Below are 22,486 nucleotides of genomic sequence, written 5' to 3' on the forward strand. Positions count from 1 at the left end.
CATTTGATCCTTTCAAATAACATTATGGGCAAAATATTGTTGCTTTACAGATTTGAAACTGGGAGTTCAGAACTCAAATTTCACTTGCTAAAGAACAAATAGTAAGTATTGGGGTCAGAACAAGAGCTACATCATCTGGTCTGTTAAGCATTCATAATTGCTGTTCTGGAGAACAGAAAACATTATGTTTCTAAAGTAAATTATTGGCCAGTGGCACTGAACTACTTGCTTTAGAGGTAAGCGTTCTGACACAAAGAAAAAACATGTGAAATCACTTTGAAAGCCTCTTATTGTAAGTTGCCAGAGAAAAAGTAAAATATGCATGAAACTGTTGATTTAAAATGTAACATAAAAAACTGGAAGAAGAAAGAAATGTATTTTTCAGTTATGATAATAAAGGAAGTAATTTTCTTTTGTGCCTGGTAATTATACTGAAAACATAACTGCAACTCAAATTTAACAGCATCTTTGAAGAAGGTTTTGGCAGGGGGGGCGGTGGGAAAGACATTCATTTGTGGATTCTGAGGATCAGCTTGATCTTTCCTTCTTTACAGAGATCAAAAGATTCATTGTTATTTGAGAAAAGCAGGATTCAATTATGACTGAGATGAAAGACAGTGAGAGCTGGGTAGCTGCCTTGGCAATAGTGGTTAATTGAGTATCCAACTAGAGACTCTTCTAATTGATTCTTCAAAATCTTAATTCCAATAATTATGCCATTTAGACAATGCTAACAAAGCAACAAAACTCAAAATCATTGCAAATGACTGGAGTGGCTAAGTAATGGAGAAACTGAAAGAGAAAAACCATTTTTCTGGCCCTCCAAAATTAGTGTGCAATGCCTCAAATAGATTAATTTATCTTGCACAGGTCAAATAAGAGGTCTTTGGCATCTCAGAACTTATTTCTCTTTATCTAAATAAATCCATCCTTTGTCTTAGGTACAAAAGCAAATTATTCCATCTCAGTTAACTATTCTGTCATCATGTACAGCCTGACCTCTGAGCCCTGCCCATTAAGGGACTCTTTGCTGATAGCTGAATTCAGCAATAGGTTCCTACTTCTATACAGCCTGTAGAAGGTTCAGTTTTGTTTTGTTTAAAGTGAGTGGCTTACTATTTCTTATATTGCAGGTACTTAGAAATTTTGTCAAAAAAATAGTTGTCCTGAGAAATTACCTAGTGAAATTAATCTGCATAGGAATAAAAATATAGGTAATTTAAAAATTATTATTATTTTTTCCAAAAGAATGTTAGTGGCTTGAATTACGTGAAACAAATTTTCTCAGCTTTCCTAAATCAATGAAACCCATCAAACATAAAATAACTTCTAGAGATTAAACACACACACACACACACACACACACACACACAGCCATGACAAAAGTACTGTATTTAACAATTAAATGTTTTCTAAGAGAAGATCAGACATTCTACAAAAAAGTAACTTCAGAAGGAAGACTTAACTTTCTTAGCCCAGAAGCTTAAAAGTAGGGACATACAGATATGTTTTTAACTGCCATTATTACTCACACTTACTCTTTGCACCTGCCTTACTCCAATAAGCAAGCATATTCTTAATGCAGCTTTCATTTTCTTCCACCATGTACTAAATACTAATCATGTAGGGATGGGAGTCAGGATGGAAATGAGTATTTCTTGAATACCAGCACTTTCTTTCACATCGCCTGATTTTACTTATTTCAGAGCCTTTTATCACTGCTTGAAATGACTTTGCTTGTTTATTGAGACGTTCATGGTCGATTTTCCCTAAAAAGAAGGTAAGCTGCATAAAAGCAGATCTCTTCTCAGTCATATGCTCCTCCATACCTTGAGTGCCAAGGAGAGTGACTGGCATATAGAAGGTATTCATGTTTTTAAATAAATTTCAGGCACAGGACTAGACATGGTGTGATTATAACCTCATAAATTCTCAAAGTTATCTTGAAATGTAAATATTACTATCCCTCTTTTATGATAAGGAATCAAGATTGAAAGGAATTAAGTATCTTGCCAAAGATTAAGCAGTTAAGCAAAGGTGATATAAACTCAGGTCTGGTGTATGTTCTGTTTGGGGGTCATCGAATAAGGCATGCTTCCCAAAGTGGGCCATGGCTATAAGCAATGATTATAGATAGTAAGCAAAATGTATTAAGTAGCATACATTAGATCATTTTAAAAAGTTACTCCTTTTAAAACTTTCTTTTAATTAATCTAATTATGTGAAGTATAAAGTCTCATATTAGTACCAGTGTGTATTTCATGTTTCTCTAATAATTTCTACTCTCTCTCTCTCTCTCCCCTTAGTTCAGTTAAGGGCAGGTAAGAATATAAAGCTATAATTTTGTTTTCAGTGTATTAATTTTTACCAAGACTTTTTTAAGGCAAGATATTCATTTGCCGGAGTTATATAGCCCCATCATAGACAGCATTCTAGATAAAGGCTCTAAATTTATTTAAAGAAAATATTACTCAATTAGATAATAGTACAAGTGACATATTTGGCAAAAATTCTGGAAGAGGTGCACAATGTCTAGTTTTGAAAATCCTTCTCTGAAGCAATTTACAAGACCCTGGAAGGAAAACAAGTAATAGAAGGTATTGCTATGATAAACTCAGTTACGTATCTTAAAACTGTTTTAACTGTACTCTCTTTAGGTATAAAATTTAAAGAGTACTAATTTCTAGCATAGCCAAGATAAATACCACTGTAGTACAAAAACTAAGACTACAATTAAGTTAGAGCCCTTACCAAATAGTGTCTATAATATAGTTGAGGAGATACATAAAAAATCAATATGCAAGTTAGAAAAGAAAAAAATTTGTAAAAGAAGAAAAAAACACATATGATATGGAAATTTGTGATTCTATAAAATATTAGTTACTTTCTGTTATTAAATTTATTAATTATAATTGATTATATGATTTCTATAATTATTAATTACAACATATAAATTATATACGTATGTAAATGTTTTAAGTTAACTATACGTAATTATAGTAAAAAAATTTGTCATGCATGCTCAGAACACTAGTAAATATCCTTGTTAATTCTAATATATAAACACAGAAATGAGAACAAAGAGCTACAACCCTGTTTTGGATGGATATACAAATAGAGAAATAGTCACACTTACACAAGTATGGAGTACACTTTGTTATAGTTGCAAGAAAAGTGTTAAGGGGTTGGCAAATAGGACCTGCTAAATTGCCAACCATTTAAAAAGAATCAAATTCATAACCCCAGTAAAAAATATGACACAAAGTTAGTGCTTTACTAAGGTATGGTGCTGCCTGAGAAACTATCATCACTTGGTATACTTTAGGGTAATCTTTTAACAACGAAGGGACTGGTTTTCCTCTTAAATTCTTTATGCTGACATCTGTTTATAGGAAGTATTAGAGTAAATTCATGTGGTTCAAAGGCTTGGACTTTATGTGGGGCCACTTGTCAGTCCCTCACTACTTTCCAGAGCCAAGGTTTAAAAGCATAAACTTCCAAGGACATCTGGTGCTTTCTTAAGAAGGAGAGGATGTCTGTGTGGTCATGAGAACGCGGCCCCAAAAGCACGAGCCCAAGGTTCAGATTCTGACTCTCTCATTTACTTGAGCAAGCTGCTTGATTTCCCTGAGCCTCAGGTTTTTTCAGTTGTAAACTGTAGGGAAGAATAATGCTTACCTCAGATTATTTTGAAGATCATTTAAAATAAAGCAAGAGAATGTCAGTGAAGTGTCTGGGATGCAATAAGGGTTCAGTTAGTGACCTACTATTGGCCTGCGTTATGTTTTCTTTTCCGGGCTTTTCCAGAGACCTCAGGTAACATGATCCTTTTAACCTTACAGCACTCTTTAGGGTTAAGACCCACTCCAGTGCTTCAGGCCAGCTCCACATGTGTGCATTTGGGCTCTTTCCTGAGCTTCTTCAAGTTTTTTTTTTTCCTTAGCCGAGGGAAGTGCAAAGCCCATGCTCCATGACTCAAATCCATCTCCTTTTCACAGTACAACCAAAGAGAAAGTCTGCATTCAAACTTAAACAGGGACTGTTTGATTTCCGCAAACTGAATGCTTCTTTATCGTATCTCTTGTACAGTAAGTGTGTGTCAGCCCTCTCATTTGCCATTCTTTAGCTGGACTTTCTTGCTAAGGGTAATATTTAATACAAGACCTGTCTTAATCTTTTTATAGCCACTGACTGTAGTTCCCTGGCAACTGTTACATTTCGCCTCTGACAAATATTATGTCAGATATTTTCCCAAACAAAACATAAAGAAAATGTTTGAACTTGGCCTGTGCTCTTTTTACATACCTTTTCTTTATAGACAAGTATTAGGATAAAGAGGATGTATAAGTTCAGTGATACAAAAAGAATACAAGACATTTAGACTCCACTCATTCATAAGACAAAATGTTTTAATTATTTGGAACTCCTATTTGGAGGAAGAAACATGCGTGAAATTCATATTTTCACGTGTGTATTGATTCAGTGCGAAGTAGCCCGCCCCCTACTGGTCTAACTTGCTGCTCTTCTCTATGGTCCTGCCAGACTGACCTTGGCTGATGGATCCAACAGTGAATTACATTCTTGAGAATGGAACTGAGAAGACACAAGACTCTTATTTCTGAGGTTTCTGGAGCTATCATCATTTTTACTATTCCTGGAGCTTAATTGCTCAAGTCCCTTTTGGAATTCCACCTGAATATCCTTATTACAAATTCCTTTTGGTTTAAGAAAATCCAAGTGGATATCTGTTGTATGTAACCTACATAGCCCTAATATATGATTTAAATTTTTTAAAAATTAAAAATATTAAGCATATTAGCTCTATTAAATTAGGGTTTTATATGTGTTTAAGCATATTAAACACAGAACTGAGATGATAGCACAATTCCTTTCATTATAAAATGCATGCTACTTTTTTCAAAGAGGTAGGTTAGCTACCTCTTTAAAAAGTATCAGGAGAGAAAAACATTCTCATTCAGTGAATGTCCAAAGAGATAACACATATTTTAAAAAGAAACATACACACAAATGTAGTATTTCAAAATTTTCTATTTTATCCTCACCAAAATTATCTTTTTTAAATGACCTAAATGTTTTGAATTAAAATAGTAGAAATTTCTTGGAATGTTTAAGCAGTCAGTAATATATGTTAACTCTAGAATTTCAAGTAGTCACGTGACATTCTTTTGCAAATGAGTTATTTCTTTCAGTAGTGGATTTAAAACAATTTGATGTGCTGGTGATTTCATAGTAGCTATTTTACTCCTTCTAATATCATACATACCATTCAGTTTAGCCATATGTATATATGGGACAGGGGTCTTGCCCTGCTGCCCAGGCTGGTCTCAAACTCCCAGCACAAGTGATAATGCCATCTCAGTCTCCACAACAGCTGAGGTTAGCTAGCACACCACTGTGTCTAGCTAACTTCTCAGCTTCTTCTTTCATCACTACACATACCCCTCAAACATACCATGCACTTTCTTATCTTCGAAACTTTCTTCATGTTGTTGATGCTATTTAAAATTCTATCTTCACCCTTCCCCAGAAGCTATTTGCAAGGAAAACTCATTCATCCTACAAGGTCATACTTAAATATCGCCATATTTGGGAAGTATTTTCTGTGCACATTCTGTCCACAGACCTCTCTTTGAGCAGAATTAGCAGAATTAATCTTTATGTCCAATTTACTTTTCATCATATTCCTTTGTAAATACCTATGATACTTCTATGTTCTCATCTATTAGTAGTTTCAGGTCTGTCATTGAAGTTGTCCCTGAATCCCTTTATAGCACAAACTCTGTCCTGTGCATAATTGTGTTTTCCAGCATTTTGGAGAATTCCTAATTACTGACATTCAGTAAATGGTTAAAAATTTCCCAGAAAAATGAAAGGAGAAATTGAAGCGTTTGCAAATTATTAGAACAGTCTTAAATGTAATGCCAAGATCTTCTTTCATTTGGATATGTTTCCTAATTTATGAATTTATTAAAATTTCAGAGTGATTTTTAACATTTCTCATCAAGCAGCAGTGTAGGAAAGTTAGTTGTTCCAAATCCATGCTGACACTTAGTTTCTCACATTTTAAATGTATATATTCCTTGATTTGTCTTGACATTTCACACAGCATTTTGTTTCTAATGTTTATAAGTAAAATTCGCCTATATTAATTTTTGTTCTTAATTTGATCATTTTATTCATTCTACTTCTGTCATGTACATACTGCTTTTTTCTATTTTTATATATTGCATACCTAAGTCACACATTTTCATTCTTTCCTTGTTTCTAATATGTGGATACTATATGCAAAGCATTCTGTAAATCTTTCCTAGTACTACTTCAGCACCATTGCACAAGTATTGAAATATAAAATTTTCATCATTTTTTCTATATATATTTGGACCTTTATTATATATTCTTTCACTTAAGACTGATTTAGAAGTGTAGTTTTCAGTTTCCTCAATATATATGCTTGGGGGAGATAATTTTATTGCATTTTGCCAATATATCACCTTTAATTGTTGAGAAATGCTTCAACACTGACTTAGGTATCCCAGAAGTGAACGTGCTCCCTGTCTGTTGGGTTCCCCACATGCCTGTTATACCAGGCTTGCTGAGTTTTGACTGCTTGATCTAACCTTAATTTCTTTGTCTGCTTTATCTATAATTGTGGATTTGACAGTTATTATTTTATACCAGTTTTCTTTATAAGCTTCATAGCTATGTTTTGGTTTTATACAAATTTAATACTCTTTCACATATATTAAAATATTGTTAGATATTAAACTTTTTTTATTTTTAATTGACAAGTAAAAATGTTATGTATTTATGATGTACAACATGATGTTTTGTTATTTGCATATATTGTGAAATGGCTAAATAGAGCTATTTTACGTTATATATTACCTCAGACATACTTTTTTTGTCTGTGGTGAGAACACTTAAAATCTACTGTCTTAGCAATTTTTAAGTATACAATTTATTGTTATTGACTACAGCCTTCATGCCGTATAATGGATCTCTTGAACTTTTTCCTCCCATCCAACTGAAAGTTGATATACTTCAACTAACATTTTCCCAATACCCCCATCTGTCAGCCTCTGGTAACCACCAGTTTACTCTTTGTTTAGACTTATTTAGATTCCATTTGCCTTGCTGTCCCTGGTTTATTTCACTTAACATAGAGGGTCCCAGGTCCATCTATGTTATTGCAAATGGCATGGCAGAATTTCATTTTTTATAGCTGAATAGTATTTTATTATCTATATATCCCACATTTTCTTTATTCATTACCCATTATGGACAGTTGAGTTGATTCATGTCTCGCATATTGTGAATAATGCTGTAATGTACATAGGAATGCAAATCTCTTCAGCATACTGATTTCATTTCCTTTAGATATATAACCAGTAGTGGGATTGTTAGATCATATGTACACTTTTATTTTTCTGAGGAACATTCATACTGTTTTCTATAATGGCTATACCAATTTATGTAGTGTACAAGGGTTCCCTATTCTTCACATCCTCATCAACACTTATATTTTGTCTCTTTGATAATAGTAACTCTGACATATGTGAGATGATATGTCATTGTGGTTTTGATTTCCATATCCTTGATGACTAGTGATGCTGATAATTTTCTTCATATACCTGTGCCCATTTGTATGTGTTCTTTTGGAAATTATCTATTCATATTCTTTGCTCTTTTTTTTTTTTTTGAGATGGAGTTACGCTTTTGTCAACCAGTCTGGAATGCGATACCACGATCTCAGCTCACTGCTACCTCATCCTCCCCAGTAGCTGGAACTTCAGGCACTTGCTCCATACCCAGCTAATTTTTGCATTTTTAGTAGAGACAGGATTTCATCATGTTGGCCAGGCTGGTCAACTCCTGACCTCAAATGATACACCTGCCTTGGCCTCCCAAAGTGCTAGGATTACAGGAGTGAACCACTATGCCTGGCCCTTTGCCCATTTTTAATCTGGTTATATGTTTCTTACAATTGATTTATTTAATTTATTATATGTATTTGGTATATGCATGGTTTGCAAATATGTTCTCCCATTTCATAGGTTGTTTCTTCTCTATTGATTGTTTGCTGTACAATTGTTTCAGCAATTGTTGATCTTTTTCCCTTCCCTTCCCTTCCCTTCCCTTCCCTTCCCTCCCCTCCTCTCCCCTCCCCTTCCCTTCCCTTCCCTCCCCTCCTCTCCCCTCCCCTCCCCTCCCCTCCCCTCCCCTCCCCTCCCCTCCCCTCCCCTTCCCTTCCCTCCCCTCCCCTCCCCTCCCCTCCCCTCCCCTCCCTTCCCTCTCCTTCCCTCCCCTCCCCTCTCCTTCCCTCCCCTCCCCTTCCCTTTCTTCTTTCCTTTTTCCTTTCCTTGGCATAGACCTCAGGACATGAACCTCATGAATCTATAAAAATTTTCTAAACAATTTTTATTTAACTAAATTAGAATGTAATTCTGAAAAACTTTTTATTAAACAGAAAGTATGTTAAGTGGTAAGTCTGCTTAAACATAATTTCCAAGTTTTTTAGTTAACTTTAGGAACCTAGGCTAATGATAAATTAAAGGATAATATTTGAATGTTTGGATAATTTCTATGCAAGATAAAATGCTGAAATATTAGACCATATTTTTGCTTATTATTTGCATGTTATAAAATTTTATACCTTTTGATTATATTTTTTCCATTTTAAGAAGGTGTAAAAATTGTGCATGCAGCTGTAGGGAATTGTTTTGTGTGCTCAATTACTTCCAAATTTTTGTAAAAGATAAATTAGATATTCTGGTTAAAGATGAACATTGAAGCTATCCTGGGATCTATGGTTTCAGAAAAAGACCAAGTATGTATGCAAAGTATTTGAATGTGTTTTTATTCATCAGTGGGAAAAGAGAGTAGTTTTGTCTTAAAACAAAGAGTCTGGTTGTCGAGAAAGTTAAGTAGAGTAGTGAAAGAAAAAAACGTGTATGGACAGAGAAAGTTTAAAAGGTTTGTATAAAGCATGCTCGTTCAACCATCGGACTGTGGGCCACATGCGGCCCAGGATGGCTTTGAATGCAGCCCAAAACAAATCTGTAAACTTTCTTAAAAATTACGAAATTTGTGTGTGTGTGTGTGTGTGTGTGTGTGTGTGTGTGAAAGAGAGAGAGTTGTGTGTGTGTGTGTGAGAGAGAGAGAGAGAGAGAGAGAGAGAGATTATGTTTTTTAGTTCATGAGCTATTGTTAGTGTTAGTGTATTTTATGTGTTGCCCAAGAAAATTATTCTTCTTTCAATGTGGCCCAGAAAGCCAAGATTGGGCATTGCTTGTAGAAACTTTGTCTTAATTTATAGCAATTGCAAGTGAGTCTGAAGAAAAGCAATGAAAGCCATTAAAATTTTGGCAATGTTAACTCAGCTTTTATGAGTTTAATTATAAGATAAAAAGAAAAGAACCCCATGAATTCCTTACTGCTAAAATATTATGTTAACATGGCTTCCTCTCTGTTAAAATGACAAATTGATGTGGGAGTATTCAGTCTGCTTTTAAGTGATGATAAAATTATTTGTTACTTTTCATGTAATCTACTCAAATAGCTGAGATTCTCTTTCTTAGCAGATTAATATTGTATATTTATGCTACTTTATGTCCTTGATTACTTAAAAAACAAAAATTTCTTGCTTCTAAAAGACCTAAGTTTTCATACAGATGTCCTACTTTCCATTTACGTTTGTTTAAAAATAGTATGCTGTCATTTTGATCAGTAGATCCAGCTGCCACCGTTCATTGTTCTCAAGCACTTATGCTCCCATCTTAATCAACTAAACAATCTCTTCTGTTAATGCTTTGGATATGGTCTCCTTAAGGTCATATGTAGAATTTGAAAAGAATAAGATATAAATAAATAAATGAATAAATTCAAGATATCTTTTAGAACTGTATAACATGTTCTGTTTTAATTACATAACATGTTTTGTTTTCTTTTTTTAACTTTATAAAGGGAGCACTGATAAAAATGTACTTTGAGATTTTTGTAGGCTCTATATGTTATAATTTGGAGTATGGTATTGTAAAAGCTGGAGAAGAAGTTGTGAAACAGAGAAGATTCACCTTTGCTGATTGAATTGCATTCAGGTAAGTATATTATTAATCTAAATATATTTCAGAGATTATATACTTTATAGGAAAACTCTCACATGCTCATAATATGTTACTACCCTAAAGAGATATATTGATAAAGTTGCAGGCTACAAAATCAAAATGCAAAAATTAGTAGCATTTATATATATCAAAAGTGAGTAATCTGAAAAAGAAAGCAAAGAAGCAATTCCATTTACAATATCGACAAAGAATGTAAAAGACCTAGGATTCAATTTAACCAAAGATGTGAAAGATCTCACAAGGAAAACTATACAACACTGATGGAAGAAACTGAAGAAGACATAAACAAAAATGTAAATATATTTTATGCTCATGAACTGGAAGAATTAATATTGTTAAAAATCACAATAGTATCTCAAACAATTCACAGAATCAATGCAATCCCTATGAAAATACCAATTATATTCTTCACAACAATAAAAATGATCATAAAATAAATGGAATCACAAAAGATCCTGAATAGTCAAGGCAACCTTAAACAAAAAGAACAAAGCTGAAGGTATCACATTACCTGACTGCAGAATTTACTACAAAGCTCTAGGAACAAAATCAGCATGGCTCTGGCATGAAAACAGACACATGGATCAATGGAAGAGAATAGGGAACACAGATGTAAATCCACACATTTACAGCCTACTCATCTTTGACAGAGGCACCAAGAACATACAATAGGGAAAAGATATAAGTGGTGCTTAGCAAACAATAACTATATGCAGAAGAATAAAACTAGACCTCTTTCTTTTACCATACTTAAAAATAAAATAAAAATGGTTAAAGACTTAAATCTAAGATGGAAACCATGAAACTTCTTGAAGAGAAGTTAGGAAAAACACTCCAAGATATTGATTTAGGCAAATATTTTTTTCAAACACCTCAAAAACATAGAAAACTAAAGCAAAAATAGACAATTGGGATTCCATAAAGCTAAAAAGCTTTGGTAAAGCAAAGGAAACAATAAAAAGTAAGAGATAACTCAAAGAATAGGAGAAAATGTTTGCAAATTACCAATCTGACAAGCAATTAATAACCAGAATACATAAGGTACTCAAACAACTCAATAGCAAAAAAAAAAAATCTGCTTTAAAAACTAGCAAAAGATCTGAATAGACAATTTCCCAAAGAAGACATACAGGCGGTCAGTAGGCATACGGCATAATGCTCATCACTAATCATCAGAGTAATACAAATAAAAAACTTAATAAGATATCTTCTCAGGCCAGGCGCGGTGGCTCACGCCTGTAATCCCACCACTTTGGAAGGCCAAGGTGGGTGGATCGCGAGGTCAAGAGATCAAGAGATCAAGACCATCCTGGTCAACATGGTTAAACACCATCTCTACTAAAAATACAAAAAATTAGCTGGGCATGGTGGCACGTGCCTGTAATCCCAGCTACTCAGGAGGCTGAAGCAGGAGAATTGCCTGAACCCAGGAGGCGGAGATTGCGGAGAGCTGAGATCACACCATTGCACTCCAACCTGGGTAACAAGAGCGAAACTCCGTCTCAAAAAGTAAAAGATATCTTCTCATCCTTGTTAGAATGGCCTTTATCAGAAGGACTAAAAATAAAAGATGCTGGCAAAGATGTGGAGAAAGGGGACTCTTGTACAGTATTATTACAACCACTATGGAGAGCAGTATGGAGTTTCCTCAGAAAACTAAAAATAGAGTTACCATAAGATCCATCAGTTCCACTACTGAATATATAACTCCCCAAAGAGGAAATCAACATATCAAAGAGATATCTATAGTCCCATGTTTATTGCAGTCCTATTCACAATAGCCAAAGTAGAGAAACAGTCTAAATACCCATCAAGGAATGAATGGACAAAGAAAATGTGGTATACATACAAAATAAACTCTTATTTAGCCATAAAAAATGAAATCCTGTCATTTGCTCCAATGTTAATAGAACAGGAGATCATTATGTTTAAAGTAATAAGTGAAGCACAGAAAGACAAACATTGCATGTTCTCATACATGGGAGGTGAAAAGTGCATCTCATGACTATAGAGAGTAGATTGGTGATTACTAGAAGCTGCGAAGCGTAGTAGGAGGTGAGAGAAGGAATTGATTGATAGGTACAAATGCACTGTTTGATAGAAGAAATAAGAGCTAGTGTTAGATGAGTAGGATGGCTATAGTTTACAATAATCTATTGTACATTTCAAAATAGGTAGAAAATAATAATTTGAATATTTCTAGCATAAGGAAAAGGAAAATATTTAAGGTGATGGATATGCTGGATACACCGATTTGATCTTTACATATTATATGAATGTATCAAATTATCACATGTACGTTAAAAAAGTAACTGCTCTTAGTCACAATCATAATCATTTAAACTGTATTCTCGGATCACTAAATTAGAAGTTAACTTACAAATATTAATTAAAAGGTCACAGTTTGTAAGATGTAAGAAAACAAAACCCCCAAAATTAGTGGCTTTAAAGAAAAGTCACAAAGAAAACTATAAAATAAAATAGGTGAATGATAGTAAAAATATTAAAATATTAAAAACAAAATCAAAATTTGTGAGGTACAGCTAAAACAATATCTAGAAATTATTAATAGCTCCAATATATTTATTACAAAAAATAAATTAAGCATTTAATCTAAGAAGCTAGCTAGAGAATATAAAAGAACAATAAGAAAGTTGAAGATAATAACAAAAACGAAGCACAATTTAGTAATCTAGAAAAAACGTTGATAGAGATAATTTTTTAAAACTTCCTTTGAAAACTAACAATCTAGGCAAAGCTCCAGGAAGTATATATATCTGTATTGATCTATCATCTATCTATCTAATCTAGAGATTAATGCATTATTCATTTAATGGAGTAGTATTGTATAGCAACTAGACTGAGTAAATCAGATTCACATCCATCAATATAGAGAAATCACAAAAATATAAGAAAATAAAGTTATGATAAAAATTTCTGTACTTTAGCTTTGCATAGTGGCAGCATCATAGCCTATGAGGTTTACCTGAGGTGCGATTATTGCTAATTGGAAACTTTTCCCAATACCCCGCCACGACGACTTGAAATATAATCAGCATTGGCAATTTTTGACAGTCTCTACAGAGACTGAATTATCTCGGGTTTAAAATACATATACATATGAATTTTTGTAGTTTACTTGTTTAGTTATTAATTGAGCAATGTTTTATATGTTTATATGTGTATATATATATGTACATAGGCACACATGCATTCATGCATATGCTATACATATTTATGTCATAAAATTATGTTTTGATAGATAACTGAAGCATATGACATAATGCTAGAATTTTTAAGTATTTTTTTAACTAAGGAAATAGTACACATATGTTTGATGTTTCTTTTTCACCTTTTCTCTACCGCATTACCTTTCCCCTCCAAGGAGTAACCATTATTATGTCAGTGTTTTTATTGCCTTAAAAAAATTCTTTTTCTGCTAGTTCTTTTTTATTTTGAAGAAACAAAACTTTTTATTTCCCAGTTTTATCTGAAACATAATCATGAATAATAGCATAGGAAATTGGAAATTTGCCTTCTTTAGAAAGTTTTTAATTTATTCTTCATAGCACACAGTGTAATATAAAATGTTTAAATCAGGCAATGATCTAGATTATTTAATTTGATATGTAATTAGTTTTCAAATCAGAAACAGTAGAAAATATATTTATATCTTGAACTAATCTTGATAGCACAAAGCAGAAAATGTAGCATGTTAATCATTTTTAGGCATTCACCTTTACAAACTCTTTTTGGGAGAGTTAGGCAACTGGACAAAAACTTGCTAATTGAAAGAGCAAGTACTAGTCTTACAAAGAGAAAATACCATAATATCTAGAAATGACCCATTAAACAGGTAAAAGAGTATGTACATTTATATTAGATATTGCATAATTGAACATTGGGAGAAGCGTGTGTACCTTTATATTAGATACTGTTTAATTGAACACTGGGCAGTAATCAAAAGTTCCAGTGTTGGTCCTTTGATGTTGTGTGATAGTGGACACTAGGAATAAGAGGTCAAGATTTAACTGCTATATATATTTTTTTGAGACAGTCTTACTTTGTTACCCAAGCTGGAGTGAAGTGGCATGATCATGGTTCACTGCAGCCTCCACCTCCCAGGGTCAAGTGATTCTCCTGCCTTGGCCTCCCAAATAGCTGGCACACAGGGGTGTGCCACCATGCCCAGCTAATTTTTGTATTTTTAGTAGAGATGGAGATGAGGTTTTGCTATGTTGCCTGGGCTGGTCTTGAACTCTTAACCTCAAGTGTTCCACCTGGTTTGGCCTCCCAAAGTGCTGAGATTAGAGCCATGAGCCATTGCACCCAACCTAACAGCATTTTTTAAATAAAAATCTTGGGAGAGGCTGGGTGTGGTGGCCTCTTCTCAGTTCTTTCTTCCTTGGTCCTTCTTCCTAGGTCCCCCAGCTTTCCTGTAGATAATCCAAATTATTTCCTCCCATGAAGCTCTGCTCTATACTGGAGAACTAATAGGGTGATATTTGTTAAGATGCTAATAATCATACATTTCCTTGTAACAAAATTTATTATAACATCTGTGTAAACACAATGTAGTTTCTCTTTTTCTATTTTAGAAACTTGTAATTCTTCTTTGACAATTTTATTTTCTAGCATTTTCTTTTACATATCCAAGGAACAATTTCTTTGGAAGGACTAAACCTTCTCTGGAAGGACTAAACCAGAAAAATTAAGATTGACATTGAGGACCAAGGCAAAAAGGAAAAATCAGTGTTTTCCTAGATTCTATGGACAAATACAACATAGAACAAACATGGAAAATAGAATTGGCATTCACTACAGATCTTTAGAGCACTGGTTCATTTGGCCAGTGTGGAAAGAAGTACAGAAAAATGTGAAAGGCAATGCCCAGTGCTTTCTGAATAAAAGGCTTTTTACACTAATCCCTCAAAGTCTTACATGTTGCCTTTGTGGAATAAAAAGTGTGTGTGTGTGTGTGTGTGTGTATTTAACTCAGTATATCATAGTAATTAATCCACACCATCAATGAAAACTAGTTTCCTGATACATGAGCCTATGAGTTTTTTTCTCTGGAACAAAATATGATACTCATCTTACGTACCTTTCCTCTGTTTTTGGAAACCTTTAATATTAAGTATACCAGTATGTTCAGACTGATTAATGATTACACAGTCTTACTCCCAGCTGTGGTAAAGGCCAGTATCAGAAAGTCTAATTGCCTTTTACTAACTCTAGATTATACTGTTGGGTCCTTTCACAGTTTATCAGTCCCTAGGATCTTTCTTCAAAATTAAGAAATAAATTGCCTTTCTCAAGGAGCTATTTTGCTTAAATATCCTGAGGGGAACATTATCATTTACTAACTTATTTCCATATGGCAAAAATCTCTTCTATGAGTCACAATTGACAAATTAGTCAAATCTCAGCTTTACTTCCTTTTTTTTAAAAAAAAAATCTTCTCTTCAAATTTGAGAGATTTTGCATGTGTTACTTTCTGGCTCAAAAACTCATAGACGCATTTCAACGTACATATTTTTTGCCCCTTTTATTCTGCAGGTTGGATAAAATGTTTAAAATAATTTTCACATTAATGCAGTTATCCCCAAATATATCACATCAATATTCCACTTTTGGCATGCTGAATAAAAATAGTATATTCCAGTATACACTCATGAATAAGTCCAAGCTGTGAAGTCGTATCTTAAAAATGTACCAAGTATTAGCCTGGACAAAATAGCGAGACTCAGTATCTGCAAAAAATTTTAAAAGTAGCTGGGCACAGTGGCACATACCTGCAGCTCCACCTACCTGGGTGACTAAGGCTCCCTTGAGCCCAGGAACTAGAGGTTGCAGTGAGCTATAATTGCAACTGCACTCCAGCTTGGGTGACAGAGCAAAAAATCTATCTCAAAAAATGTACTAAGTTAGTCAAATTAACATCTTTTTACTATGCACTGCAAATTCATGTGCTCTTCCATCTCTTCAGTTTTGAAGTGTACCAATATTTGTAATTCATGTAAAATCCCTACATTCGTAGAAAACTGCACATATTTATTAATACATGCATTTTTAGCAGACATTAAGCCACACTTTAAAAGCAATATATTTTAAACATTCTTAGACCAAAAAAAATGTTATATAAAACCCAAGATATACTGATTTAACACAACAATTGTATGTTTCTGAACAATACATAAATATACCACATATTCCCAGTGGTACTATGTCTACTGGGGTCAGGTCCTCCTGTGTTATATGGGAACAATGAATTTGAGCTGAATGCTCAGACGAAACATTGTAAAGAAGAGAGCTTAAATGGCTTACCCAGTGTGTGGATATATAGAGACCAAAGGGAGTAGAGGATTATAGTTAGAAATTTGAGGAAGTCTTGTTTAGGAAAGAGTAAAGTGTTTGACCTTTATGAAAGCCAAGGATCTACACTGGGAAACAGCAAAGATAAAATTAGACTAAAAGAGCAGGTTGCATTGTGGAGGATCTTCAAAAGGACATTTTTCTAGAAAAAAAAAAGTAGAGATCCATTGAAGGTTTTTGAGTAGGTAAGCACAAAGGTAAAATCTGTGATTTAAGACAATAAACTTAGAGCAATGTTTATTCATATATGTTCTCAGGATTGTTAATCAATGGGGTTACTCTAAAAGTGTCTCCAAGGTCAAATACATGTGGAAAATACTGGGTTTCTTTACTGCAAGTTTTATCGAAGATGCTAATATGTTAATAGATATTTTGATCCTCCTAAAGAAAATCACAGGATTTAGGAAGTGTGACCATGAAACTCTTTCTAGAAAAACCTGCATGGATTAAGGATTTAATATGTAGTGCTACCAATTTGAGCCTATAAATTGAGGTATATAAACATTGTACTGTTGTATATTTTAAGTAGCTCATTTTAGTTTCTAATTTCATTCTCTATTCTCAGATTGTAGACCCTCAAGATTTCTTTTCTTTTCTTATGAATGTGTCTATATTTTGGAGTCTAACAGTCTAACCCCCCAAGGACTTATGGGGGTTGTAGAAGGATGGGGTGACACTTATCTGTTCCTCTGCATTATCCATGTAGGCTGGCATCTGCCAAGATGTTCCCATTGCTATCTGGTCCTGGATAACTGGTTGGTACTACTCTTGCTGAGAGATATCTCATTCAAATCCACTGGCTCTCTATCTTTCCATACTATACTTGGGCTGATGGGAATAAATTTTCAGACTCATTCTATGTTAAGACTCGGTAATAAGGAGTGATCCCTTATCTTATAACTTTGTATTTTGTCTTTATCATTCCTTGTTCAGTCTTCTCCTACCCTGACTCTAAGCTTGACCATGTGATTTTGGACATTGACTAACAAGACATTAGCAAATGTGAGGCAAGCAGAGGCTTGAAAAGCATTTCCCTTTTCTTCCTGCTGTAAACTCTTCCTTCACCATACAAATAAATCTTGAATGATTTGTTAAGGACAAAATGAGGAGAACCAGCACCAACTAATAGATGCATAATTTAGCCACAATCAATCTGCCAGTTGACTGAAGGTACATGAATAATCCAGGTAAAACCAGAAGGACTGCCCCACTTAGCCACCACCAAAGTGTTCATGTGAGTCATAAGCAAATAAAATGGTTTTCTAGGCCACTGAGTTAAAGAGTGATTTTAATTGTATCAATAAAAATATATACAAAACAATCTAATAAAAAGGAATACAAGAAACTGTTGGTTTCAAAATAGCAGCATACATTCAGGCTGGCTTTACTCCCAGAACACAAACATAAGAAAGAAACAGTTCTTGGGGCTAAGAAGAAGTGAAAAACATCTGAGCATATGGTTAGAATATTGAATTTTTATATTCATGATGACCCTCCATATGAATATGGTCCATATGACCTTCCCCATAACCTGCATAGCACTAAGCATGTGGAAAATTTCCCCTGAATCATTGTTTCTACAATGAAGAAAGTGAAATCAAAATGGGCAACCAGATTTCTCACCATCTTAGATACATAGCAAAACTATCCTACACAAATAAAGGAGAAATAAAACCTTTCAGAGAAGCAACACAGGAAATTCACCACCACTAGAGTAGCCTCACAAGAAATGTTCATGCGACTCTTACATCTGGTAGTGATAAGATTATAACCACCCTTATGAAAACATGTTGAACTATAACTCACTGGCAGAGCTGATAAACAAAAAGAGAAAGGATTCAAACTTTATTACTACAGAAATCTACCCAAACAGTAAAATAAAAAGATGAGAGGAAGAAAGGAATGAATTATATACAAAACAACCAAAAGCAATGAGTAAAATGACAAGAGTAAGCATTCATCTATCAATAATAATGCTGAAAATAAACAGATTCAATTTCCCATTTGAAAGATATAGGCTGACTGAATGGATATAAAAATAAGACCCAACTCTGTGCTGCCTATGAGAGATTTTTCTAACCTTCAGAGACACAAAAATTGAAAGTGAAGTAATAGAAAAAAGATATTCAATGCAAATAGAATCCAAAAGTGAGCAGGAGTATCTATACATATACTCAGGCAAAACAGACTTGACATTAAGAGCTGTAAAAAATAACAAGGAAGTATATCATATAATGATTAGAGGATCAGTTAAGTAGGAAAATACAGCAATTGTTATTATGTATGCACACAAATATATAGACAAAATATTATGAGATCTAAAGGGAGAGTAGGGGACTTTGGTATCTCACTCTCAGCATTAGCGAGATTACCTGGACAGAAAATCAACAAAGAAACATAGCACCTAAACTGCACCATAGGTCAGATGACTGTAACTGACATTTAAGGAACATTTCATTGAACAGCTAGCTACAGAATACACATTCTTCTCATCAGCACTTGGAACAGTCTCCCAAACCAGTCATATGTTAGAACATAGGTAATTTTCAAAAAAATTTTAAAAGTCTAAATCATGGCCAGGTGCAGTGTTTCTCACCTGTAATCTCAGCCCTTTGGGAGGTAGAGGCAGGAACATCACGAGGTCGGGAGATTGAAACCATGCTGGCTAACACAGTGAAATCCCATCTCTACTAAAAATCCAAAAAATCAGCTGGTCGTGTTGGCACACACCTGTAGTCCCAGCTACTCAGGAGGCTGAGGCAGGAGAATGACTTGAACCCAGAAGGCGGAGGTTGCAGTGAGCCGAGATCATGCCATTGTCCAGTAGACAAATTGCTCCAATAGACAAATGGTTCAGTAGACATTGCTCCAGCCTGGCTAACAGAGCAAGACTCTGTCTAAAAAAAACCCTCAAAATTATATCAAGTAGTTATCTGACCACATGAAATAAAACCAGACAACAGTAACAAAGAATAAAATTTAAAATCATACAAATACATAGAAATTAAAGAATGTGCTTCTGAATGACCAATGGGTAAAGAATAATTAAGGATAAAATTTTAAAATTTCTTGAACAAATAAAAAGAGAAATAGCACATACCAACCCTACTGATCAGAGTCAAAGCAATAATGAGAAGCAATTATATAGCCATAAATGCCTGCATCACAAACAATTAGAAAAACTTCAAATAAACAACTAACAATAAACTTCAAGGAACTAGAAAAGCAGGAAAAAACAAAACCCCAAATTACTGAAGGAAATACTAAATATGAGAGCAGAAATAAAAAGAATCAGTACTAAAAAATACAAAGGATTAACAAAAGAAGTATCAGTTTTTTTGAAAAGACAAATATAATTGACAAACATTTAGCTAGACTAAGTCAAAAGAGAGAAAGCCAAATTAAAATAAGCAATGAAAAAGAAGATGTCACAACAGATGCCACAGAAATACAAAGGATTATTAAAAACTGCTATGCACGGGTATACACTAAAAATTGAAAAGCCTGTGGGAAATGGATAATTACCTAGACACATACAATCTACCAAGATTGAACCAAGAAGAAATAGAAAACCTGAACAGACCAATAAGAAGTAATGAGATTGAATGAGTAATTAAAAGTTTTCCAACAAAGAAGCTTTCAGGATGAGATACCATCACTGCTGAATTCTACTGGACTTTGAAGGAACAATTAATACAAATTCTTCTCCAATTACTCAAAATGATAGGAGTAGATGCAATTCTTCCTAACTGATTCTGCAAGGCCAGTATTACTCTAATACAAAAATCAGACAAGGACACAAAACAGCACAAAATAAAACTGCAAGCTAATACCACTGATTAACAGATGCAAAAATCCTTAACAAAATAATAGCAAACTGAATCCAGCAACACATCAAAAAGATAATACAACACAACCAAGTGAATTTTTTAAAAGATGGTTCAACATACACGAATCAATACATGTTATACATCACATCAATAGAATGAAGAAAAAAATCAAATAATCACATCAAAAGACACAGAAAAAGTCTTTGCTAACATTCAATATCTTCCTAAAAACCCTTTAAATAAACTTGATATAGAAAGAAATTACTCCAAGAAATCCACTTTACCTAAAGACACACAGAGATTGAATGTGAAGGGATTAAAAAATGATATTTCATACAAGTGGAAACCAAACCATACTAGGAGCAGGTATAGTTATATGCCACAAAATGGGTTACAACTCAAAGAATGTAAAAGGACACAAGGTTATTTTATAATGATAAGGGGTTAATTCAGCAAAAGGATATAAAAATTGTAAGTAGCTATACAACCAACACCAGAGCATCCAAGTATATAAATAAAAAGTTAATTAATCCAGGGAGGGAAATAGACAGAGATGTTGAAATGGTAGGGGGTGTTGACACTATACTGTCAGTAATAAGCAGATAGTTCAGACATAAATTCAACAACAACAAAAAATCAAAGTTATACAATAGACTAGACTAAAGAGGACTAATAGATATTTAAAGATCATTCTACTCAACTACTGCAGACTATATATTCTTTTCATCAGCACATGGACCAGTCTCCAAAGTAGACCATATTTAAGGCCACAAAAGAAGTCTAAATAAATTTAAAAGGCAGGAATCATATCAAGTATTTTTTCCTGACCGTAGTAGAAGAAAAGTGGAAATCAATAACAAGAGGCATCTCAGAAATTACACAAACATGGCAATTAAACAACATGCTCCTGAACAACCAATGAGTCATAAAGAAATAACCACCAATTTTCTAAAATGAAGTGAAAATAGAAACATAAAATACTGAAATCTATGAGATACAACAAAAACTGTTGTAAGAGGAAATTTTATAACAATAAATGCCTACATTGAAAAAGTAGGAAGACTTCAAATGAACAACCTAATAATGCATTTCAAGAAATTAGAAAAGGAAAAACAAGCAACCTCAATCAATATCAGTAAAAATAAAATGAGGATAAGAGCAGAAATAAATTTTAAAAATTACAGATCTAAAAAACGTAAGGTGGTTTTTTGAAAAGATAAATAAAATTGACTAACCTTTCATTAGAATAACTAAGTAAAAAGTGAAAGACCCAAATAAAATCAGACAACTGAGACCAAAGAAATACAAAGAATCCTTACAGACTGTTATGAACTATGTCTATGAACTATGGAACAACAAACTGGAAAACCTAGAGGAAATAGATAAGTTTCTGTACACATATAACTTAACCAAGATTGAACCAGGAAGAAATAGGAAACCTCAACAAACCAATAAAAGCAATGAGTTAGAAGCCATCATGAAGTCTACCACCAAAGAAAAGTCCAGGACCTGATAGCTTCACTGCTGAATTCTACCAAATATTTGAAAATTAATACCAATTTTACTCAAATTGTCCAAAAAAAATTGAAGAGGAGGATATATTTTCAGAATCATTCTATGAAGCCACCCTGATAAAACTATAGGCCAATATCACTGATGAACATAGCTGCCAAAATCCTCAATGAAACATTAGCAAAACTCATTCACCAGCATGATAAAAAAGTCATTCACCATAATCAAATGGGATTCATCCCACGTATGGAAGGCATGTTCGACATACCCAAATCAATAAATGTGGTACTTCACATTAACAGAACCAAGAACAAACCATCTGATTATTTCAATAGGCGCCGAAAAAGCTTTTAATAAAACTCAACAGTGCTTTATTATACAAAACAAAATAAAACAAAACACACATGAAAAAACAAAGAAAACCTTTTCACATTGTGTATAGAAGGAGCATACCTCAAAAGTATAAAGGCAATATATGACAAATTCATAGCCATCATCACCCTGAATGGGGAAAATGGAAAGTCTTTCCTTTAGGATCTGGACCAAGACTAGGGTGCCTGCTTTCACCACTTGTATTTAACATAGTAATGGAGTCTTGGCCACATTTAGGCAAGAGAAAAAAAT

At 33.8% G+C, this 22,486-nt stretch overlaps 1 long non-coding RNA gene and 1 other non-coding gene across 2 annotated transcripts in view; both read left to right on the forward strand.

Annotated features, from left to right (window-relative positions):
* The window catches only part of LOC118152212 (uncharacterized), a 40,376-nt gene extending 24,659 nt beyond the window's left edge, over window positions 1–15,717 (forward strand). Inside the window, exons 2-5 of the long non-coding RNA XR_004740695.3 lie at window positions 51–101; window positions 1,707–1,780; window positions 10,022–10,118; window positions 14,781–15,717. This is a non-coding gene — a long non-coding RNA (uncharacterized LOC118152212). The remainder of the gene's footprint in view (window positions 1–50; window positions 102–1,706; window positions 1,781–10,021; window positions 10,119–14,780) is intronic.
* Window positions 13,092–13,232, forward strand: LOC118152447 (U4 spliceosomal RNA). Its single transcript, XR_004741212.1, has one exon. It is a non-coding gene; the product is annotated as a U4 spliceosomal RNA (small nuclear RNA).
* Window positions 15,718–22,486: the final 6,769 nt, after the last annotated feature.

Source organism: Callithrix jacchus, chromosome 3 (genome assembly GCF_049354715.1).
Source record: "Callithrix jacchus isolate 240 chromosome 3, calJac240_pri, whole genome shotgun sequence".
NCBI lineage: Eukaryota > Metazoa > Chordata > Mammalia > Primates > Cebidae > Callithrix > Callithrix jacchus.